The 21630-nt window shown below is 38.3% G+C and overlaps 2 non-coding genes and 1 pseudogene across 2 annotated transcripts; 2 read left to right on the top strand and 1 right to left on the bottom strand.

Moving 5' to 3' along the window:
- The first annotated feature begins 11037 nt into the window (after positions 1 to 11037).
- LOC131754053 (U6 spliceosomal RNA) lies at positions 11038 to 11144 on the top strand. The gene has a single exon (XR_009335103.1). It is a non-coding gene; the product is annotated as a U6 spliceosomal RNA (small nuclear RNA).
- Positions 11145 to 12194: 1050 nt separating this feature from the next.
- Positions 12195 to 12301, bottom strand: LOC131754065 (U6 spliceosomal RNA). Its single transcript, XR_009335114.1, has one exon. It is a non-coding gene; the product is annotated as a U6 spliceosomal RNA (small nuclear RNA).
- Positions 12302 to 12598: 297 nt separating this feature from the next.
- Positions 12599 to 19678, top strand: LOC131752821 (zinc finger MYM-type protein 2 pseudogene; annotated as a pseudogene).
- The last annotated feature ends 1952 nt before the right edge of the window (positions 19679 to 21630 follow it).

Raw genomic sequence — 21630 nt, 5'->3', positions numbered from 1 at the left:
CCCTCTTGCACTGTTGGTGGGAATGTAAATTGAAACAGCCACTGTGGAGAACAGTATGGAGGTTCCTTAAAAAACTAAAAATAGAATTACCGTATGAGCCCAGCAATCCCACTACTGGGCATATACCTAGAGAAAACCATAATTCAAAAAGACACATGCACCCCAATATTCATTGCAGCACTATTTAAAATAGCCAGGTCATGGTAGCAACCTAAATGCTCATCAACAGACAAATGGATAAAGAAGATGTGGTATATATATACAATGGAATATTACTCAGCCATAAAAGGGAATGAAATTGGGTCATTTGTAGAGACGTGGATGGGTCTAGAGACTGTCATACAGAGTGAAGTATGTCAGAAAGAGAAAAATAAATTTTGTATATTAACGCATATATGTGCAACCTAGAAAAATGTTACAGATGAACCAGTGTGCAGGGCAGAAATGGAGACACAGTTGTAGAGAACAAACATATGGACACCAACGAGGGAAAGTGACATGGGGGTGGTGGTGTGATGAATTGGGAGATTGAGATTGACATATATACACTAATATGTATAAAATGGATAACTAATAAGAACCTGCTGTATAAAAAAATAAATAAAATTCAAAAAAATAAATAAAACATCCTTGCCTTATTCACCACCTGAAAAAAAAATGATCTAAGATTTCATTAGTTTGCATAATATTAACATGGTGTAAAGTGCACATCCTGGTTTGGAAGAAAGTGTGGAGAAATGAAAAGAACACTAAACAACTTAGGACAACTTAGTCCTAAGCACTAGACTCTATAAGGAGCTAGCCTCAGACAAGAATGTGACCTCAAACAAGTCTTTTCATATCTTTGGGTCCAATAGAAGAAGTTCTGTTTGATGAACAGTGTGCCACCTGTTTGAAAACAGTGATATGAAACACCCAAAAAATGCAAGAAGGTACATATTTTTTGTTTGTTTGAGACACACGCACACACACCCCTCATTTTAAGCCTTGTCCATTGTGAAATATAACACACATACATAAAAAGTGCATAAAATAGTAATGTATACCTTAATCATCATAAAATCAAACCATGTAGCCACTACTCAGATCCAGAACACTGGCAGCTCCCAGAAAACCCCTGAATGCTCCCCACCCCTCCACCTATGATAATTGCTTCCTTGCTTTCCTTTTCAAGGTAATTGTTAGTCTTTTCTTTTTTTTGGCAGCCCCACACAGGGTAATTTCAGTTCCCCAACCAGCAGTGAGAGCTTTGAGTCCTAACTACTGGACCACCAGGGAACTCCCCTTCAAGGTAATGTTTTTGTTTGTTTCAAGATATTATTCTTGATGAAATTTACTGTGACCAGAATTCTTACAGTATTTTGACTCAAAGGTCTTTGGAATGTCTGTGGGCTCAGAGAGACGGGGATTGGGAAATTCCTTACTAGATTGTTGTTGAGAACTCTCCTTTCTCCCGAAAGGGAAACTCAGGTTTAGGCTGTGCCTTGAATGGCAATATCAGCTGCCCAGCTGCCCCTGTACTGCCCAGCCTGTACTGTGCGGTGGGCGCTGTTTTGGGCATTGTATATATTTACATCATTTCATCCTTGAAACAGACTTGTGAGAAAACTGAAGTAGTCTCTAAGGTCAAAGAGCCAAAGAGAAAGATAAAGGAAAGGAAAGTTGACTTAATTCCTAAATATTCAAGACTATTAATTTATTTACATTTTTTCCCAAGGTAAAATGTACAAGGCATGGACCCAAGTGACTGATTTGAATTTGCCTCTTTAAAGTATTTGCATAATTGTCATTTACTTTATCTATGGAGAACTTGAAAAAATAAATTTCCACAGATCAAAGCATTTTGAACACATTTAGGGCTCACCAAAATTCTTATGAGTTATTAAAAATGTATCATGTGTACCTATAGTCAGCTGTACTGTAAATTGCAGCTAATCGATATTCAGTTGACAAAAGGTGGAAGAGTTTGGCTGATTTACTCCTTGGGCTCCTCCTGTTTCACTGGAAAAATCATCTAAACTTGCATGTCACAAAGTAATTTCAAGACAAAAGCAAAGCCTCAGCTGAATGGTGAAAATAGATAGCCCCATCCAAAATAGATAGCCCACCTTCCCAGGTAAGACTGGGAAGACTGCCTGTCTGAAGGAAACGGCCATCAATCTAAGTGAATGCTCCAGAAAGACACTTCTAAAAATAAAAGCAGCCTCTCTACAGGAGAAAAGAAATATCACTAGACATTTGACTGTGGTCTTATTTCATTAAATTGCTGAGTGTAAGCTGAGTTACAAGAAGTAAAATTCAAGATATAGTTTCCAAGTGCCTCCTCTGTTTAAGGCACTATGTGGCAGGTGCCAGAGGATGCAAAAAGGAATGATCTGCTATCCTCACTATTGAGGAGGTTATAATCTAAGGAGGGGTAAACAGCAAGATAACATTATATGAGCAATGTGTGATAAGACTTATGAGAAAGAAGCAGAGGGGAAATGAACCAAGTTATTTGAGTACCTTTCATAGGTGAGGCATGTTTCATACATCATCTTATTTTAATTTTACAATAAGGTAATGAGGTTGGTATTATTCCCAATTTGAGGAACTGTGGGAAAGTACAACCAAACAACTAACCCAGGATCACACTAGTAAATGGCACAGCTGAGATTCAAATCCAGATATGCCTGCCCCAAAACTTGTGTTCCTAACAACCCCACAGGCCTTAACCATGTGATGGATAGAAAAGAGGTCCTTACTGACCATGACTCTCAGAATTAAAAAGGAGCCAGGAGAATAAAACATATTAGGGTGACTTCAGACACCATTTATGTATGCCCTCCAATACATGATTATATGATTTGGCATTGTTTTCTTAGCCTAGAATGTAAAACACTTCGGATAGAAGGCATGGAGTGAGATTTGATCACAGGCATTCTTCTGTCTCCGCCATCAACCTCACTCTGTTCAAAAAGATAAAACGAATTGAATTTTATTATTTATTCATGTGAATACTAACTGTGGATATATTTTCATAAAATAAGAAAAAAAAACCCTCAGCCTCACCATATAAATTGTAGGGGTCCATTTTCACTCTTATTACTATTACTATTTATCATTTTGATTCTTAATTGTCTTTTGTTCAGGTGACTATGCAGCCCCAGTTGTCCTCTTTAATTGCTTGCTTTCGCTTGAATACCTGCTTCATGGTTTCTCAAGAGCTATCATCATCGTTATCATTTTGAAAGGTGAATGAACATAAATGTTGATTTTCATCATGTGTAGACTCCATTGACAATCAGCAAAAGTTTTTCTTTCATATGAATTGTGTAGCTTAGAGGGGATGCTAGAAGATTAGCCCAAAATGGACAGTTCAGCACTCTCTGGTTTAATTTCAGTTCTGCCAGTGAGCCACTGGGAAGACCACACTGCCCTTTGGCATGGTCTCTGTTTCTAAGTAGGTGACATTAAAGATGCTTGTCACCCATTGTTTTCCCTGAAGTGCTAATAGGGTTTACTAATGAAAGAAAACACCATTTCTCAAAATGATATAAAGCATCATAGAAACTAAAATTATAGGAAATAATTTCACCCACATTTTGGCTTGCACAGGCCTGACTTTGGGAAAGTTGTTTTTATGACAAGGGTTGATCTACTGTAGTTGAAACTAATACAATTTTAGCTTTTCATCAATGTCAAACAAAGCTAAAACACCAATGGCTAGAATCTCTTTCTGTTCCTCCACTGATGAGAACCAAAATAAACTTTAAGACATCAAAAGCAACAGTACTGTGGTGTGGTAACAGATGCTTAAACTGGTGAAATCCTGTGGCTCAACTGCATGACTCTAGAACAATTCCAGTGAACTAGGTGCTAAGACTTTAGAGTATGAAACTTTTATTCCCTATACCGTACATGTTATATGAATGAGGGCTTGGTATGTAGTATGTTTTTTATGGGTCATTTCAAGCCAGTAGGTTTTAGAACTCCCCAGTCACTTACTAGTATACCTTCTTAAATATTCAAGCCTTGAGGAGAAAGTGGGAGTTTCCAGTGAAACTGAGGGATGATAGTGGATCTTAACAGTGTAGTGTTCTTTACTTAAATGCACAGTCCATATGCTTTCAATTTGTGTGTAACAATCTGGTGAATTGTCAATCTGCCCTTTTTTAAGAGTGTGTGAGAAAATGTACATAAATGTGCACCAGTGAAATAGGCCTTCATGTTCTCATGTTTTGAAAATGTGTTTTCTTCATAGAGTGAGAGCAAAAGTATTTGAGAATTGATATTTGAAATCATAACAGAGCTAAATGTGACATGCAGTTTGACAGGCAAATATGTGATTCACACACCCTGCCTCAGAAATGAGTAAAATGTGGTCAAATATTTCATTTTCCTCATTGCATTTATCACCATCTGAAACTACCCCATTTATTTATTTGTATACTTTTAAAATCTCTGTCTCTTCCACACTCAAGTGAAACTCCATGGTCACTGCTCTACCCCTGGTGCCTAGAACAATACCTGCCACACAATAGTGCTCAATAACTATTTATCAAATAAAGGAATTAATGTAAGTTGAAAGATATGCAGTGCACTACTTTAGAAGTATATGTATCTATTTCTTTTTTAAAAAAAATTTATTTATTTATTTTTGGCTGTGTTGGGTCTTCCTTGCTGCATGCGGGCTTTCTCTAATAGTTGCAGTGAGCAGGGGCTACTCTGTTGCGGTGCACGGGCTTCTCATTGCGGTGGCTTCGTTTGTTGTGGAGCATGGGCTCTAGGTGTGCGGGCTTCAGGAGTTGTGGCACATGGGCTCTAGAGCGCAGGCTCAGTAGTTGTGGCGCATAGGCTTAGCTGCTCCGTGGCATGTGGGATCTTCCCACGGATTCTTAACCACTGCACCACCAGGAAAGTGCTGAAAGTATATCTATCTATTTCTTAATTCATCTTGATGAAGCCTCCACAAAGGCAGTATCTACCAGCTTTACTAAGTGCCTTGTTATTAGATGGGATCAATATATGTCCAGTAAGGGAGCATAGATAAAGTTCCAGGAACACTGGTTCAAAACAGCAAACCCTTTGGCATTAGATTTCAGCAACAATTCTTTTGTTCTTGCTGCTTTCTTCTTTTTTATGGAAGCATGCTTTTTTATTGCAGTATAATTGATAATGGTGAGATGCACACATTTCATGTGTATAGTTGATATGTTTTGACAAATGTATACACCCATATAACCCACATACTGATCAAGATACAGAACTTTACGTCATTTCAGAAAGTTCCCCTGTACTATCTTTTAGTCCATTCCCCATTTCCCTCTGCCCCCTAAGAAATGGCTGTTCTGATTTCTATTACTATTAGGTTAGCATTGCTTGTTCTTAAACTTTATATGAAAGAAATCATACAAATGTATTCTTTTATGTTTGGCTTCTTTTGTACAATTTACCTGTAAAATTCATCCAGGTTGCTATGCATATCAGTGATATGATCCTTTTTATTGCTGAGTAGTATTCCATTGTATTAATATACTACTATTTATCCAGTTTCCTGTTGATGGAAAACATTTGGGCTGTTTCCAGTTTGGAACTATTATGAGTAAAGCAGTTGCAAACTTTCTTATACAAATCTTTGTGGACATATGTCTTAATTTCTCATGGACAAATACATAGAAGTGGAATTGATGGTTCACAGTGTCAGTGTATGTTTATCTTTATATGAAACTGCCAAGCAGTTCTTTGAAAATTGTATCATTTTATACTCTCACCAACAATGTATGAGAGTTCTTAGTTGCTCCACATAATTGCCAGTATTTGGTATTATTAATCTTTTACATTTTAGCCATTCTAATAGGTATGAAATAGTATTCATTGTGTATTAACTAACAGTTTGCTGATGATTAATGATGTTGAGCATCTTTTTATTTGCTAATTAGCCATTTGTATATCTTTTTTTGTGAAGCGTCTGTTTAAGTCTTTTGGCCACATTTTATTTGGGTTGTTCTTTTTATTGTTGAGTTGTAAGAGTTCCTGATTTATTCGAGATACGTGTTCTTTTCCTGATATCTCATTGTTAAATTTTCCTGAATATTTTCTCCCAACCTCTAGATTACCTGTTTTTTTTAATGTTGTGTTTTTATGAGCAAAAGTTTTTAATTTTGATGAAGTCCAGTTATCAACTTTTTAATGGTTTCTGCTTTCTGTGTTCTATCTTAGAAAGCTTTGCTAACCCTAAGGTTGCAAAACTATTTTCCTATTTCCTTTAGAATCTCCATCTCTAATTAATTTTTGTGTATTAAAAAAAAAAAAACCTGCGTTTTACCTACCTTTTTAGGAGCTCTCAGAAATGCTAGAACTCTATGTGACTCTACTGAGGTTCATTAATGAAAAATATTTGATTAAAACAAAAGCTTACTACCTAAAACAGAAAGCTGATTTTAGTTGATTAAACATGCATTCAAATAATTGAGTTATTATTAATTTTATTCAATTATTTTTCAAAAACTGAATTTTATTTTATTTTGCTTAATTTCTTTTAAAGAACTGACCACTAAAGGCAATTCTGAATCGCTTGTTTTAATGGAGGGCAACATGGGCACAAATCCTGGCTTGGGCCATTTGATTATTGTTTTTTATGGCCACAGGCTTTTTTTCTTCTGTTTTTTTTTTTCTTGACCACAACAATTATATTACCTTTAATTCATAAGTTAGCTTCAGTGGTCTAAAAAACATAACCCAGAACATTTTGGAAGATAAAAATAAGCTGGGTTGAGACAATTTTTTTCCTTCATAAGCTAGAAACAGAACACCTAGAGTTGACTGAAGTTTTTCCACTTATTATGATCTATGTATTGATTGCCCAAGAATTTTTAAATAGTTTATAAAGATTTTCCTGGTTAAAGCTGTATTAGGATTCCTCTAATGTTAAATAAAATTACAGAATAAGAAGGAGCATGGATTTGGATTCTGAGGAAACTGATTTGAATTCTGGCTTCCCCCAGTCTACCCATATGAATTTACCCAAGGCACATAATTCCTTTGAGCATCAATTTCCTCAGCTGTAGAATGGGATAATACCTACCCCTCAAAATAATTGCAAACATTAAATGCAATCTTGTATGTAAAATGCCTACCAAGTAATTGGTGCTCAATAACTATGACCCCCTCCTTTTCTATTTCTAATTCTTGAGTTGTCCTCTCAAGAAAAGAACACATATAAAGCTACACAAACTCCAGAAAGTAGATTTTTCTATATCAGCCCATACAGTGTTTCTCAAACTAGAATCTAGAGCCTCTTGGAGACTTCAGACAGATTCTCAGGGGTCAGAGGCTTTTGTACAGGATTTTCAAAAGAAACTGTTTATATTTGGATGATTATCCTAAAATATTAAAATAAGCAGAGTCTGCAACTTCTGAATAAGTTATCTTTAGCTTATAACTAAGCATTGCCATAAGATTTCAATATGAATTTGCATTTACCTTTGCCATTTCAGCTTACTGAACTAAGGGACCATCAATGTGTCAGTGCTGTTTGGTTGGCATGTTCTACTATCTAAATGGCAGCAATGGCCAGTGTCTGCTATTATACTCATGTTGTCTGTGAAGGCAAAATTTCTATATCCTAGTAATAACATACATACGAATAACATTTTCAATTATGAAGACTTTAGTTTCTTATCTTTTTAATAAATCAATACTTTGATTTCTCATCAAGAAAATGACACGCCACTGAGTATTTACTATTTTGTAGAGGCTAATGAGAAATGAACAGAGGTAGACTGAACAATATAAATGATGCACTTGCACCAAGAGAAAGCCAAATGCATTCAGGACATTCTATACAAATAAAGATTTAATGGTAATTTGAATATTCTAAATTGAAAACAGAGTGGAAGCAATCATAATAAAATCTGATTTATGATCAATTTTGAAATGGTGTAAATGAGGCATTTTCAGTATCTAATTCCCTCTGTGAAATTCTGCATTCTCAAGCCGCATTCATGGTAAACATGGTGCTGAGCCTGTTGAAAACCCATGAGGCTTGTGATACCTGTGTCAGACTTGTTTCTCTGTAGGAACATGTCTGCCTTGTTTGGGGGTGAGAGGGTAATTTTGAATATACAGCCTCTCTGTTAATCCTTTTCTCTCTTGCCAACAATTGTTGAAATATTGTCCAAATGGAGTCCCAAGCAGATATAAACAAAACACTATAAGAAACCTAGTTCCTTCTTTGCCTTCAACAGTCTATGAGCTCAGGGCTGAAACTGAAAAAAAAAAGTTTAAAAAGTATTTCTAGGAGTTTAAAACTAACTTCACATAATCTTGTTCTAAATTTCAGCAAAATTTGATTATACATTTAGTGCTGATTTCAATTATACTGTTATGCCAACTCCATGTTGAAATAAGTAATACAGCTTTATAGAGTCATCAAGCAAGGATTGCTCACTGCAGAATGTTAATTAGGAGGCCTAATTTTCCGAAACTACCTTATTTCATAGAGTCTCAGCTCCCATCTATTGTGTGCTGTGTCCTGATTTCAAAAATGCTACAATATCAAAAAAGTATGTTCCAGTATCTATATAATTTGGTAGTAAACAAAGGTTCAGTTTTTTCAGAACATACTTATGTGAATTGTCATTCTCTGCATTAGTCAAAACACAGAAACAAATTAAGTATAGAACTGAACCTGAGGCTACATCTTTCCACTACCAAATCCAACAGTGGTTATTCAGTTTCAGCCAAACACATTATCACTGCAATAAATTTGAATTGTATTGATTTGCAGTTGTGTGTTTAATTTGTAAATCTGCTTTGGTTTTAGAGTATGTAACAGCTATAAGCATGAGTTTATACCCAGTTTTATGTTTATACATATTTAAATAACAATAAAATAGAAGTAATTTCAGGAATACTGGGAGCCGAGAGAGAATTTATTGTTTTAAAGGGGGTTGTGCATATATCACCTGTGAGAAATTCTGCTCTAGTTCTTTAACAGCTCATTGTTCAAAAGTGCCATGACTCTAAAACCATGCGTTTTTGCTATTTCTGTACACATCTGATAATTTAAAGCCATTATAAAGATTTTTCCTCCAAAGTATTTGATCTTTAGTCAAATTTCAAATCTTTTTTTCTGTCTGTGGTAAACATTTTTCCTCTTTTCAGAATATAAACATTTTTCCTTTTCCTGGCTTAAACATGGTCATCCAGAAGTGTAGCTGACTGAAGGAGCTTACAACTTGTTAGAGACATCAAGCTCATGTCCCTGGAACTCTGACCATCCTTCCAACTATAGATTCCTCTAATCATGTATCCTTTAATAAACTGGTTGAAAGGTTTCTAAAGAGAGTAAGAACATGAAGGGGTTTTGATATATTTCTTCAAATCATAAAATTGAACATCAATTTACTATTTAATAGCTTTGAAGTCAGAACTGCTTATTGGAAAGACAGGCTGTTAGAAGAAATACATCAAAGCATATTTTATTTGTAATTGGGCAATGTAACTCAACAGGCTGTCATTTTTTGCCTAATTTGGGGGGTGGGAAGAACTGTATATTTTATTACATTTCAAAACCTGTGAAAGTAAAGAATTATAACTATAAACACAGAAAGAAAGGTTGAGCAATAATCCCTATGGGCTTTCTGTTACTTTCTCTATTTTTGTTTCAGCAATACAGAAACTCTTACATGGTTTCACACTACTTTCTTTTTGTACATCATAAAATTGGATACCAATTTTAAAACTTCTCAAAATTACTTATCTTTCACAGGTTTTTACTTTAAACTATTGTATTGTGGAAAGGATAGGACGACCATAGGAAGGATAAAAAGGAAACAAAACTTCACTTATTCTATAAATAAGCCATATTCCTTGTTAAGGGTGCCATTTTAACACAACACAGGCAAACCTATGCCCTTCACTTTACCTCAATATATGGAGGCTTTCACCTTTGGCCCTCAGTTCACTACGTGTAAGGTTGTAACTTGAGCAGCAGTTAATATCAGAATGTTTTAACATTAACATTCCAGTATTTCTTGCAGGTAGATCTGCACGTTTGTAGCATAATAGGGCTAGGGTTAGGGTGTGGGGAACTATACTTAAGTACAAGAATGATTCTCCAGTTCAGCTCTAATAGTTTAATTCTTCGAATCCATCTCTCAGGCTGAACAGGTGCGCTTCAGCGTGTTCTTCAGTGTTCCAGTGGGTTGGCGGCCAGGCTAGAAGGCAGCCTAAGGGATGACACCTGTGAAGGGCGTGGTCACCCATGCTGGCTCCTCCCCCATCCCAATGACGCCTGCGCAGAATGGACTCAGGTCAAGACACGTGCTAATACTCGAAGAGCCCAGGGCGTCCTGGACTGTGGTGCTGACGGTCAGATCTGAGTGGTCAGTCGTTGGGAGGAATCTCCCGGAGAGCTGGACGCTGGGCTCCGCCATTTCAACAAAGCCTCTGGAACTGGCACAAGGCTCCTATGTCATGGGTGAAATATCGGTGACACGTTCCATATTTTCCTGGGAGGACCCCAGCTCGATCCAGAACCCTAGTGACCCAGCGTTGTGGTGGCCCAGCAAGCCAACCGATTCGCAAACCTTAGAGAGGCTTGGGAGAGGCGCCGCTTGTTCCAGGCAGGCCGCCAGGGCCGCCTCAATCGCGCCAGCCGGGTGGCCCACTCCGTATCGCGGCCGCCTCAGAGAGCGCGTGTCCAGCTCGCGAGCCGTGTCCTCGAGGGCGTCGCGCTCGCCACTCCCGGCATGCTCCGCGAGCCGAGCGCCCCCGCTGGAGGACCCACAGCCGGGACCTGGGGCCCGCGACGGGGCCCTTTACCCAAGGTGCCTTGGGTGCTCATTTGCATGTCACTCCGAAAGGTGAACCCAACAGGCCTCGCGGTTTAGCAGTCATAGCACCAAATGTGCAAGCCTACTCAGTGAGTGCGCGACATCATATTTCCCTAAACGTTCGGCGGTCGCTGGGAAGCCGCGCAATTCAGTCACCGTGAGTGAAAGAAGTAAGAAACTCCCATGCCTTATATAGGCTGTGGGGATATAATGTTTCGTGCTCGCTTCGGCAGCACATATACTAAAATTGGAACGATACAGAGAAGATTAGCATGGCCCCTGCGCAAGGATGACACGCAAATTCGTGAAGCGTTCCATATTTTGTGCCCTTCCACCGCCATCTGGACACCCTTTGTTCATCATCTCCAAAGGAAAAGCTATGGGCCAGAAGCACAACGTCTGTCACTTAATGCTGAAATTAAGTGATTTTTACTATTGTGAAAATCATATAATGATTTTTCACTATAAAAATATTCGTGTAAGGCAATGTATGAAATGTGAATGAAGCCGAGTTGTACACCTGGGAATTTATATGCAAATATGTCGTTTCTACGTATCTTGGAAATGAGAAAATGTCAACTTGCATTTTCTTCATACAACTTGAAAGTTCTGAAATCGCCTTATTTATGGTCTGTCTCCCTTAACAGCACAAACTCCAGAGGCCCAGGTGGGTTTAGCTCTTATTCACTAAAGACTGACACATGAATTGCTCGGTAAGTCCTTACCAAATCATTTCTAAATTATTAAATCACTGAATTATTGCGAAGTTAATGAATCCTTGCTAAAGGAAGTAAGCAACAGCAGTGCAGAAATCTTGGGCCTACTTTGTGACATTCTTTGGTCGTTTTAGACCGGAGCTCGTACGCTCTCAGACTGAGCTGCACAAAAGCAGGGACTGTTACCAAGGAATGGTTATACCGGATGAGATCAATGTTGGCCGGTGCCTGTGGATCCTAGAGCTCCAGCACCAGTTGAAAACTGGCTAGAAGTAGTAAGCCCATTCCGATCTGCTTTCCTAAGAAGTCATTTTTATCTGACTTCTAAGGAGCACTCAAAATGCCGCTTTACGTAAATCGGGTGGATTCTGTGATGGGAAATTTAAGAGAAAAGTTAATTGCCCAAATCAAAAGCAGGTTTTAGCTTTTAGTAACAAGCATTCGACTGCAGACAGCAAGATTATCTAGGTAATTTAATAATACAAATGAGAGAGGTTGGCCACGGGCATGCCGGCAGGCCATTGAGCTAGAATCGACGCTGGGAAGACTGAGTATCCGGTGGGAGAGCCATGCAGGAGGCATCAGAGCGGGCTTCCAGAGATGCCTCTCAAAACCCCACTCTTTTTTGTGTTAATCAGCAAAACGGTCGGGACGGGCTCAAAATATGGAACGCTTCACGAATTTGCGTGTCATCCTTGCGCAGGGGCCATGCTAATCTTCTCTGTATCGTTCCAATTTTAGTATATGTGCTGCCGAAGCGAGCACGATACGCTATACCCACCACAGCCTATATAAAGCACAGTGCCTCGCAGCTCTTACACTTACGGTGACTGAACTGAAAGTTCCCGGCGATAGCCGAACGTTTAGGAAATTTGATGTCGAGCCCCATTCATGAGGCTCGCACATTTGGTTCTGTAGTCGCTAGACTGCGACTATCTGTCGGGTTCATCTGTCGGAGAGACATGCAAATGAGCGCCCGGGGCACCTTGGGTAAGTGGCCCCGTCGTGGGTCCCAGATCCCGGGCGTTGGGTCCTCCTGCTGGGGCTCTCGGCCCGCGGAGCATGCCGGGAGTTGCGAGCGCGGCGGACTGCCCTGCGTGCGGCGCCCTCGAGGACCCGGCGAGCGGGACCCGCGCGGTGCGTGAGGCGGCCGTGGTGCGGAGTGAGCCGCCCGGGTGGTGCCGCCCTTCAGAGCATGTCGTTTCCCACTTAAAACTTCCTTTGATGAGTACTTGGAAAAAATTAAAAAGTAATCACCCAGCCATTATCACACCTCGAAGAGTTAAGGTAATTCCTTAATGTCACCTAATATTCACTCTACGTTCCAATTTCCTTGATTGTTTTAAAGATGCCTTTTATTGGTGGTTTGTCGTAAGGATCCAAACGAGGTTCAGTCCTCCCACATGGTGTTTGGTTGCTATGCCTCTTAGGTCTCTATCAATCTCCTAAAGCCCCCTCTCCACTCCCGCCCTCCCCCCACCGCCATTTCTCTTCACGCTCTTGATTTGTTGGGGAAACCGGATACTTGCACCATGAAACGTCACATTTCTTTCATTTGGCTCATGTATTACTGATGATGTCGTTTAACTTGTTTCTCTATCCTCCATGTTTCTTGAAAGTTTGTAGTTAGATCTACAGCCATAATTAGGTCCTGGTTTAATTTATTTCTTAAGCTTTAGAGGCCCATTGGTAGGGCGTATCCTTCCTATTGCATCTCAACATAAGGCAGGTAATGTCCGGCTGCGCCAGTGGGTTCAGGTGAGGTCAGTAGCCTGATCCCTCCATTATCAAGTTTCCCATACATTTTTCACTTAATGATTTTATAATACACTGATGAACGTTGACCAGGTAGAGGGTCTGGCGGTCTGTTTGTTGGTTTGTTTTTAACCCTTGGCTCATGAGCTATAAGGATGTAAACCCAAGGCCCTTGGTGTCCAACTTCTGTACACCAAGGAAGAAATTGAGAGAAAAAGACCAGGAAAAGAAATGAAGGAAGAAAAAAAAAAGAAATGAAGGAAGAGTGTCATTGATCGTTCAGTCCTTTCCGTGGTTTGGTTACATGAGCTTACAAATTGCCTTTCTTGCTTAGGCTGGATTGGAGCCCAGTTTCTGTCTCCTCACTGCTAAGAGGCTCTCATTGAGCCAGCAACGGGTGTCCAGACACCACCTCCCTCACACAGTCTGCTTTTCTTTAGCTACACTTTTCTTGTGTAGAATCAATTGGATAAGAAAAATAGCCCCACTCACCCACATCACTATTTGAAGGCAGGCTGTTTCTTTTCTGGATATTTTCTGAATGTTTTCTGTCAGGCTATACATTTATTGAAGGCCTCACCCAGGAGGACAGTTTCTGGAGGTGTTCAAATTAACATCGTAGATTTCCTTACTCTGTTCTCTCCTTTCAGTTACACAGTTGTCTCCCCCCACCCCCCCGCAAACTCTTGTGTTCTCCTACTCTTCTCCTGTTTCTTCTTTCTCTATCCTGTCCCTCCTCCCAGCTACATCGAATACCTCACTAACTGAGCATATTTACCCCGTTCACCTTATGCCTTTGTAATCACCCTCATGTTTTCACACTACACATTTGCAGCATTGAAACCCTATTGGCTTCTGCCAAACTACAAAATATTTAAGATCCCATATTTAGATTTTGACGAAAACAATTCTTGTTCTTATCACCGGTTAAGTATGTGTAAGTCTCCAATTGCTTTTTTATGGGGAGATAGTGATCTTTAAACACATCTTTTGGAAGTCATATAAGAACATTCTGAGGAAGGTGGCTTTTTAGTTAGATAATCTTTCATATCTTAAGATCTCACATGAGTCTCAATAGGCATTTTTTTTAATAAACAGACTTTAGAAAAGGTTGATTTAAAGGATTTTTCTCAACTTATCCGATTTTTTAACAAGAAAAAAAGCGCTTTATTTTTATATTCTGGAACATTTGGACTCTGTTACCGATAAATGCTGTCATAATAATTCTAACTATTTACATTAGCAGTGGAATAAAACAATCATCTGTGTTTTCTTAGTGATATGTAAAACTATGGTGCATCTTAAAATCAGTGGCACTATAGATCCAAAGAGATGGAAAATCTCATTTTTCAGAGAAGGAAACTGAGGCTGAGGTAAGTGTGTAGTGATTTCCTTAGGCAGTACTGGCACTGGTCCTACCATTTTCTGAGGCCAAATTCATTTCTCTTTCTACTGTACCACTTGTAGTATTACTAGGTCATACTGTTTGCAATAGCTTAGAAAAGAATAAAGACTTCAAGCCTGTCATTTTACAGCCACATTTCTGAGTCCTGCCCATTTTACTGTAACAACAGGATAGCACACACTGATAAGCGGAAAATCTACCTTATTCTTTTTATTCACAGAAAGGGAATATTCAGTGATGTGACTCAGTTGAAACAGGCAAAACCCACAAATCATTTCCTCTTTAGGAATTTTGCTCTAATTAAAAAGAAGAGGAAGCTCAACCAAAATGCTCACATCCTCTTGAACAGGGAACAGATGAGTCACTTAGAACCACAGTATCAGTAACCAGCTTTACCAGGTGTGAAATTGGTGAACTTCAGCTGGGGAACAGAGGTTATCATCATGGGCTGCAGTTTGTAATCACCATGAGAGCTTTTAAAATATCAGTGCCAGAGCCCTCCCCTAAAGGTTCTGATTTAATTGTTCTCCATTTCTCTGAGTCTTTCTAATGAAGAAGATCATTGGAGTTCCCCACTAGCCCCCTTCCTTTGCTATTGCTTCCCTTTTATGGCCATTCCCCCTTCCGTCATGTTGTACCCATTGACTCCCCAGGACACCTCCTAAATACCCCACCTAGAAAGAACTCCAAGGACCTTTCAGAACTTACTAGTCCTGGGTTTCATCTTTTCAGGGCTCTTCTGGCTAACCCCATAAACTAAAAGGTGATGGAGCAGTGTTTCCCAAACTTGCCTAGAGATAGATTCCCAAAGGATTGGCCAGTGCCAAGGCAAAGGATGATACAGTATATCTCCCAGATGACCTATCTGTGTCTTAAAGGCTACTTTTACTGAAATGAGAAAGTCACTGTGGTAAGGCTGGTGTGAGATATTTTTGTGCATGGAGCCCTTTCACAGCAACCAGCTCCTTTAATTTGTAGTAGCAGATAATCTCATGTTTTGTTTAACGGCGGGAGTGAAGGGGAAAGAGGTGAATGCATGCACAGGAGACTTATCAGAGATGAGCTTCCTTAATTTCTTGTCCTTATTACTTTATATTCACATACATCCCTGCTTCTTCTGTTTTCATGGGAGAGGTGTCTCTTGTATGGGAAAAATTTGTGCCCAGGTGGACAACTGTATTATCTAGAATCTAGACAATCCCCCAGGGTTATCTGATTAGGGTTATCTGATTCCAAATCTATGGAAACTATCTTAAAACTCTGTAAATTGTAGATAACTGCTAGCAACACAAAAAAATTCTTGTTTATAGACATGCAAAATCTGTCCTGAACAGTAGAGGTTTAGTTGACTTCTCTCTACCACTGTGGAAGAAGCTTGTTTTGCTTCCATTTGCAGGTTCATTTCAACATTCCTTAACTCTGCATAAGTTTGTGGTTTTTTATTTCTCCTTTGAGCTGGTTACAATGTTTACCTTGTTTCTTCATTGATTAATACATTCAATACAATCTTTAACACGTGTTCATTTTATATCTGTATGAGAGGCATGATTTTTACCTTTTTTTTTTTTCCAAATGTCTTTAACAGTTTGGAGGTCTTCTACTGAGTTGCCCAATGGATTCACCTAACAAAACTAGGTATAGTTCTGACCAGAGAAATGCAGCTCATGGGTTGCTTAATGCCCAGACACATCTTTTTTTTGGCTCTCAAAATGACAACAACTTCGCTTTGCTCTCTGTTTTTCTGGTTTTAATATTGTTCTCTATTAATGTTGTGGTTTGGCTTTGTTGTGCTTACAGCAATGTCATTGCCCACTCTTGGTAGCAATGATTAGGAATTTGGTGTTATGTTCTGATCAGAACATGTGAATGAATTAATGATTTGTAGGGATCTTTTCTTTGTTGGGTGAGAGACAACAGAGAAACTAGTTTGTTAGTCTTGTTTGTTTGCTTATTCATTTATTTGGGCTCAAATAAGTTAAGAATGCTGTATTCCACCAAGGAGGAGAACAGCTCTTTGATATATGAACCAGTAAATTTTTTGTGCTTCTGTGTTTACTCTTGACTCATGACTGAAATTTTAAAATTGAAACTATAAACTCTGTCTGTATGTCTATATGTCTGTAATTCAGAAAGGTCTTTATGTCTCATTGTATGGATGTGTAACACTTTCCTGAATCCAGATGGTATTATTAGATTCTAAAATGTCCTAAATTAAAGAAGTCCTGTTCTGATTGACTTATGAGATAAATAAGTGCTTATTTAAATATAATATTCCTGTACTTCTCAGAAAATAAGGAAGTGGAATTTCTGAGATTTAAAATGTGCCGGATTTAAAAACTATTTTAAAAGAAATCAGCTCAGAATCATTTAAAGAATTCAAGTTCACATAATTTAGGTAAATCCTTGGCAAACTAGACTTTTTTTTTTTTTTTTTCAAACTAGACTTTTTTAATGGTAAGATCCTTGAGGCAGTGCATCAGGATGGGCTTCAGACATTTCTTTAAAAGAAAGAAGGTCAGGCTCCTCTTCTGAGAGCAGAGCAGGAAGAAACAAGGATGAGAGCAGATGCAGGTGTGTTTTCAGGGGTGTGTATGGAGTGGGAAGATACAGGGAGATGTTTGATGGATTTCAAGTCTGATGGATTCTCTTTTTAAGAATTTAGAAGGTGAGGGAGCCTGCTGAGGATGAAGGGCTAGGTTTGGGTAGAAGGCCTGGGGAGGGTAGCAAAGGCTTAGGAAAGTATTTCACAAAGTGGAGGAGCTAAGTCACTGATGTACTTGGAGGTGATTTTTGTGGGTACATAGGCAGAGTTGTTTTTAAGAGTTTAATAGTTATGAGTTTATCTTAATGCAAAGGTTTTTTTTTTCATTTTAATAGTTTTGTTTTTAAATGTGTATTGGAAAAAAACAATTAGCACATCAGACCTAATATTTTATGGATATTACTTATAAAGCAAAAGTACTGTTTAAAAATTAAGTTAATTTGAAGAAAGGGATTCAGTTACTATTACCTCAGGTGCTACTTTGATATGGCAAAAATACCAAAGGTGGTACTCAAAAATTTGGGAAAGTTTGATTTAAATAAGAGATCCAATAGGGCACTTGGGAAAAGAGGAGCACTGTGGGTGAAAAGACTGGTGAGTGGTTCTGAGACCCTAGCTACCTGAAATCACAGCTTTTAGCACTGGCTCAGACCATAATTCTTCTTCTGAAAAGCCCTCATGCTTTCATGGGGATGTTGTCAGTAACTGCTGAAAAAACAGGATTTGTCAGAATCAAGATAAGCAACATAAACTGGAGAGAAAAACCGTGCATTCTTTTTTTTTTTTCCTTTTGGTTTAAAGCAACAAATTTATTATTCTGCAATTCTGGAGGTCATCAGAATTCTGACATGGATCTCACTGAGCTACATCTGTTGGCAGGGCTGACTTCTTTTCTGGAAGTTCTAGGGAAGAATCTGTTTCTTCACCTTTTCAGCTTCTAGAGGCCACCTGCATTTTGTGGCCTGTGGCCCCTTCCATCTTCAAAGCCAGCAGTGCCATCTGGGTCCTTCTGCCACCACCTCTCTGATTCTCTCCTGCCTCCTTATTCCCCCAGTCGATTCTTGAATTCAGAAATTCCTGCCCATCTTGTTGGGCTTAATGCATGTGGGAGAGGAGAGGACAACATATATCATTATGATAGGTCATAGCACAGTCGTAAACTCTTGCTATGGAAATAGGTGAGAGTTGCTAACCAGGAGAGCTAGAGAAGATAATTTTGAGGTGACATTTCAACAGATGGGCAGGGTTGATGAGAAGCCAAGGGAAGTCACACCATAAAAGCTCAGAGGTGTGGAAGGGCATGATGAGTAGAGGGTGTATGAGATGATCCAAAAGGCCTAACTCAGATGAACTCTTCCTAGCCTTGATGGCTGAATGTTCTTCTAGTCACTAGAGCACTGCATTTTTACTCAGATTCTAAAACATCCTTTTTAAACTGTGATACCCTTTCTAGGAGGGCTAAGGCAGGAAGCTGTTATCATTGCTTGGGTTTATTTTTAACCCAGTCAGTGGGTTAAAAATAACTGTGAGTATAGGTCCAGAATAGAGGAGGGAACTTTCCATAAGAGCAGCCAAGTATCTGGAACCTGTGGTTGCCTGTGTGGAGTGTTCTAAGGGGATGTCCTGGAAAAACAGAGGCCACTGATTTATTAGGGAGGGAAATGAGCAGTTTCCCAGATGGGCTGACTCAATGAGGACCATTCACATATTCATTCATTAAATATCTGTGTCTAGTCTCATGAATGTAGGAAATTCATTTAGTGGTCCACCTCATCATTTACTTTCTAGGTCTAATAAATTTCAGAACTCATCAGTGTAAGATAACGATGATGATGTTTTCATCGAACCTGTACAGCCTCCCAGCCTTCTGCACTAGTGGTAGCTGATCAAAGAACCATAACATTTATATCATCAAAAAATTAGGAGCTACAATGAACTGATTCCACAATTCTTCTTTCCTCAGAAGAATTGGCTTCTCAGAAGGGAAGTGTGAGACAATTGTCATTGGTGATGAAGAGGACATGGAAACAAATCAAGGGCGAGAGAAAAATTCCTCCAATTTTATTGAATGGAGACCTCCTGAAACTAAAACTAGAACCCATGATGTGGATTTCTCCACTTCCAGTTTTTCAAGAAGACCAAGACTGCAGTAGGACCTTTTAATCCTGGTAGAATGAATGTGGCAGGAGACTATTTCAAAATGTAGATTCTGCAACTCATCATAATCCTGATTCTTGGATCTCCCAGTCAGCATCATTTCCCTGTAATCAGAATCAGCCAGTGGTAGAGTCTTTATCACCAGTAGCCTTGCTTCCTAAACAGATTTTCCAGTCTTCTGCCCACTAAACCAGTTAAAGTCTCTTGTGCAAACTGCAAAAAAAGAAGGGATAGATTAATAAAAATAGCTATGTCTTCTCTGATTTATCAGTATTACATATAATGCAAGTATACATTTTTTTTATACTTTGGTATGTTTTTTCTAAACTTATACATGTTTACAGGTCAAGTAAGCTAGCATTACTTCCATTTAATGCTTTGCTTATGAAAAATATAAATTTGTGTTTGACCAAATTAAATCCTTACTCTGATGTACTTTGTTTAATTAGTAATTATTAAAATTTATCTTGGAAAGATAAATTTCCAAGATCTAGGTAAGTTAAATCTTGGATTGGCATTAGATTGCATTAATTAATGGAAAATCATTGGATACCTAGATCATTTGCAAGTAAGATCGAACACTAAAGTATTAATTATTAAGCATAATTTAAATTTTATATACCTTAGCTTCTTATTTTTATATACTACAGAAAAACTATATCTTTGGTTCATGTTAATGAACACGTTCAGTTCTACCATTTTGAGAAGTTGTATATGGAATATTAGTGACTGTAGAAAGTTGTGTTATGTGAATTCATGAGCTCTGCTAGTCTGATAAAATGCTGGGATGTGACAGTTCACATTATCCACGCCCCCAATCTTCTATGCAAAATAGAAGTTATTTTGGTTAAAAGTTATAATTATTATAAATGGTTGAGACTACACTGAGAAGCAATAGTTTCAGAGAATTATGACTGTGTTCATGCTTCTGTGTTTTCAGGAAAAGACTAGTTTTGTCCTAAAGCAGCAGCATGAAGTTTTTCATAATATTACCTTGTTTTTCTTTTAATCTCTCTAGTATTTGTAATGAGGTCTCCTTTTTTGTTCCTGATGTTGGTAACTTGTGTTTTCTCTCTTATTTTCTTGATTCGTCTGGCTAGAATTTTATTAATTTTGTTGTATTTTGCCAAAAACTCCCACCAGTTTTGGTTTCATTTTTTTATTCTATTGCTTGTTCATTTCTATGTTAATTTCTACTCTTTATTTCCTTCCTTATATTTACTGTAGCTTTAATATACTCTTCTTTCTCTTGTTTCTTATAGTGGAAATTTAGATTATTAATTTTAGACCTTCTTTTCTAATGTAAGCATTTAAATTTGCTTCTAGGCAATTTTAGCTGCTGTAGCTATACCCCACACATTTTTTTTTAATTAAAAAAATTTTATTTAAGTATAGTTGATTTACGATGTTGTGTTAATTTCTGCCTTACAGCAAAGTGACTCAGTTATACACATATATATTCTTTTTCATATTCTTTTCCATTATGGTTTATCACAGGATATTGTATATAGTTCCCTGTGTTATACAGTAGTGTATATATCCATACACTATACAAGTGTTTGGATAATCCATACAAGTTATTGTAATCCATACAAGTTATTGTTTATCCTTCCTATATATACTAGTTTGCATCTGCTAATCCCAAACTCCCAATCCTTCCCTTCCCCACCCCCCTCCCCCCTCCCCCTTAGCAACCATAAGTCTTCTCTTTGTCTGTGGGTCTGTTTCTGATTCATAGATTTGTTCATTTGTGTTATATTTTAGATTCTACATATAAGTGATATCATATGCTATTTGTCTTTCTCTTTCTGACTTACTTCGCTTAGTATGATAAACTCTAGGTCTATCCATGTTGCTGAAAATGGCATTATTTCAGTCTTTTTTATGGCTAATAACCCATTGTATATATACACCACATCTTTATCCAGTCTTCTGTCGATGGACATTTAGGTTGTTTCTGTGTCTTGGCTATTGTAAATAGTGTTTCTGTGAACATAGTGGTGAATTTATCTTTTTGAATTATAGTTTTTTCTGGGTATATGCCCAGGAGTGGGATTGCTGGATCATATGGCAACTCTATTTTTAGCTTTTTGAGGAACCTCCATACTGTTTTCCATAATGGCTGCATCAATTTACATTCCACTAACAGTGTAAGAGGGTTCCCTTTTCTCCACACCCTCTCCACCATTTATTATTTGTAGACTTTTTGATAATGGCCCTTCTGATTGGTGTGAG

This window comes from Kogia breviceps, chromosome 3 (genome assembly GCF_026419965.1).
Source record: "Kogia breviceps isolate mKogBre1 chromosome 3, mKogBre1 haplotype 1, whole genome shotgun sequence".
Lineage (NCBI taxonomy): Eukaryota > Metazoa > Chordata > Mammalia > Artiodactyla > Physeteridae > Kogia > Kogia breviceps.
The sequence above is the reverse complement of the archived record's forward strand: the minus strand, read 5'-3'. Positions and strand labels throughout refer to the sequence as shown.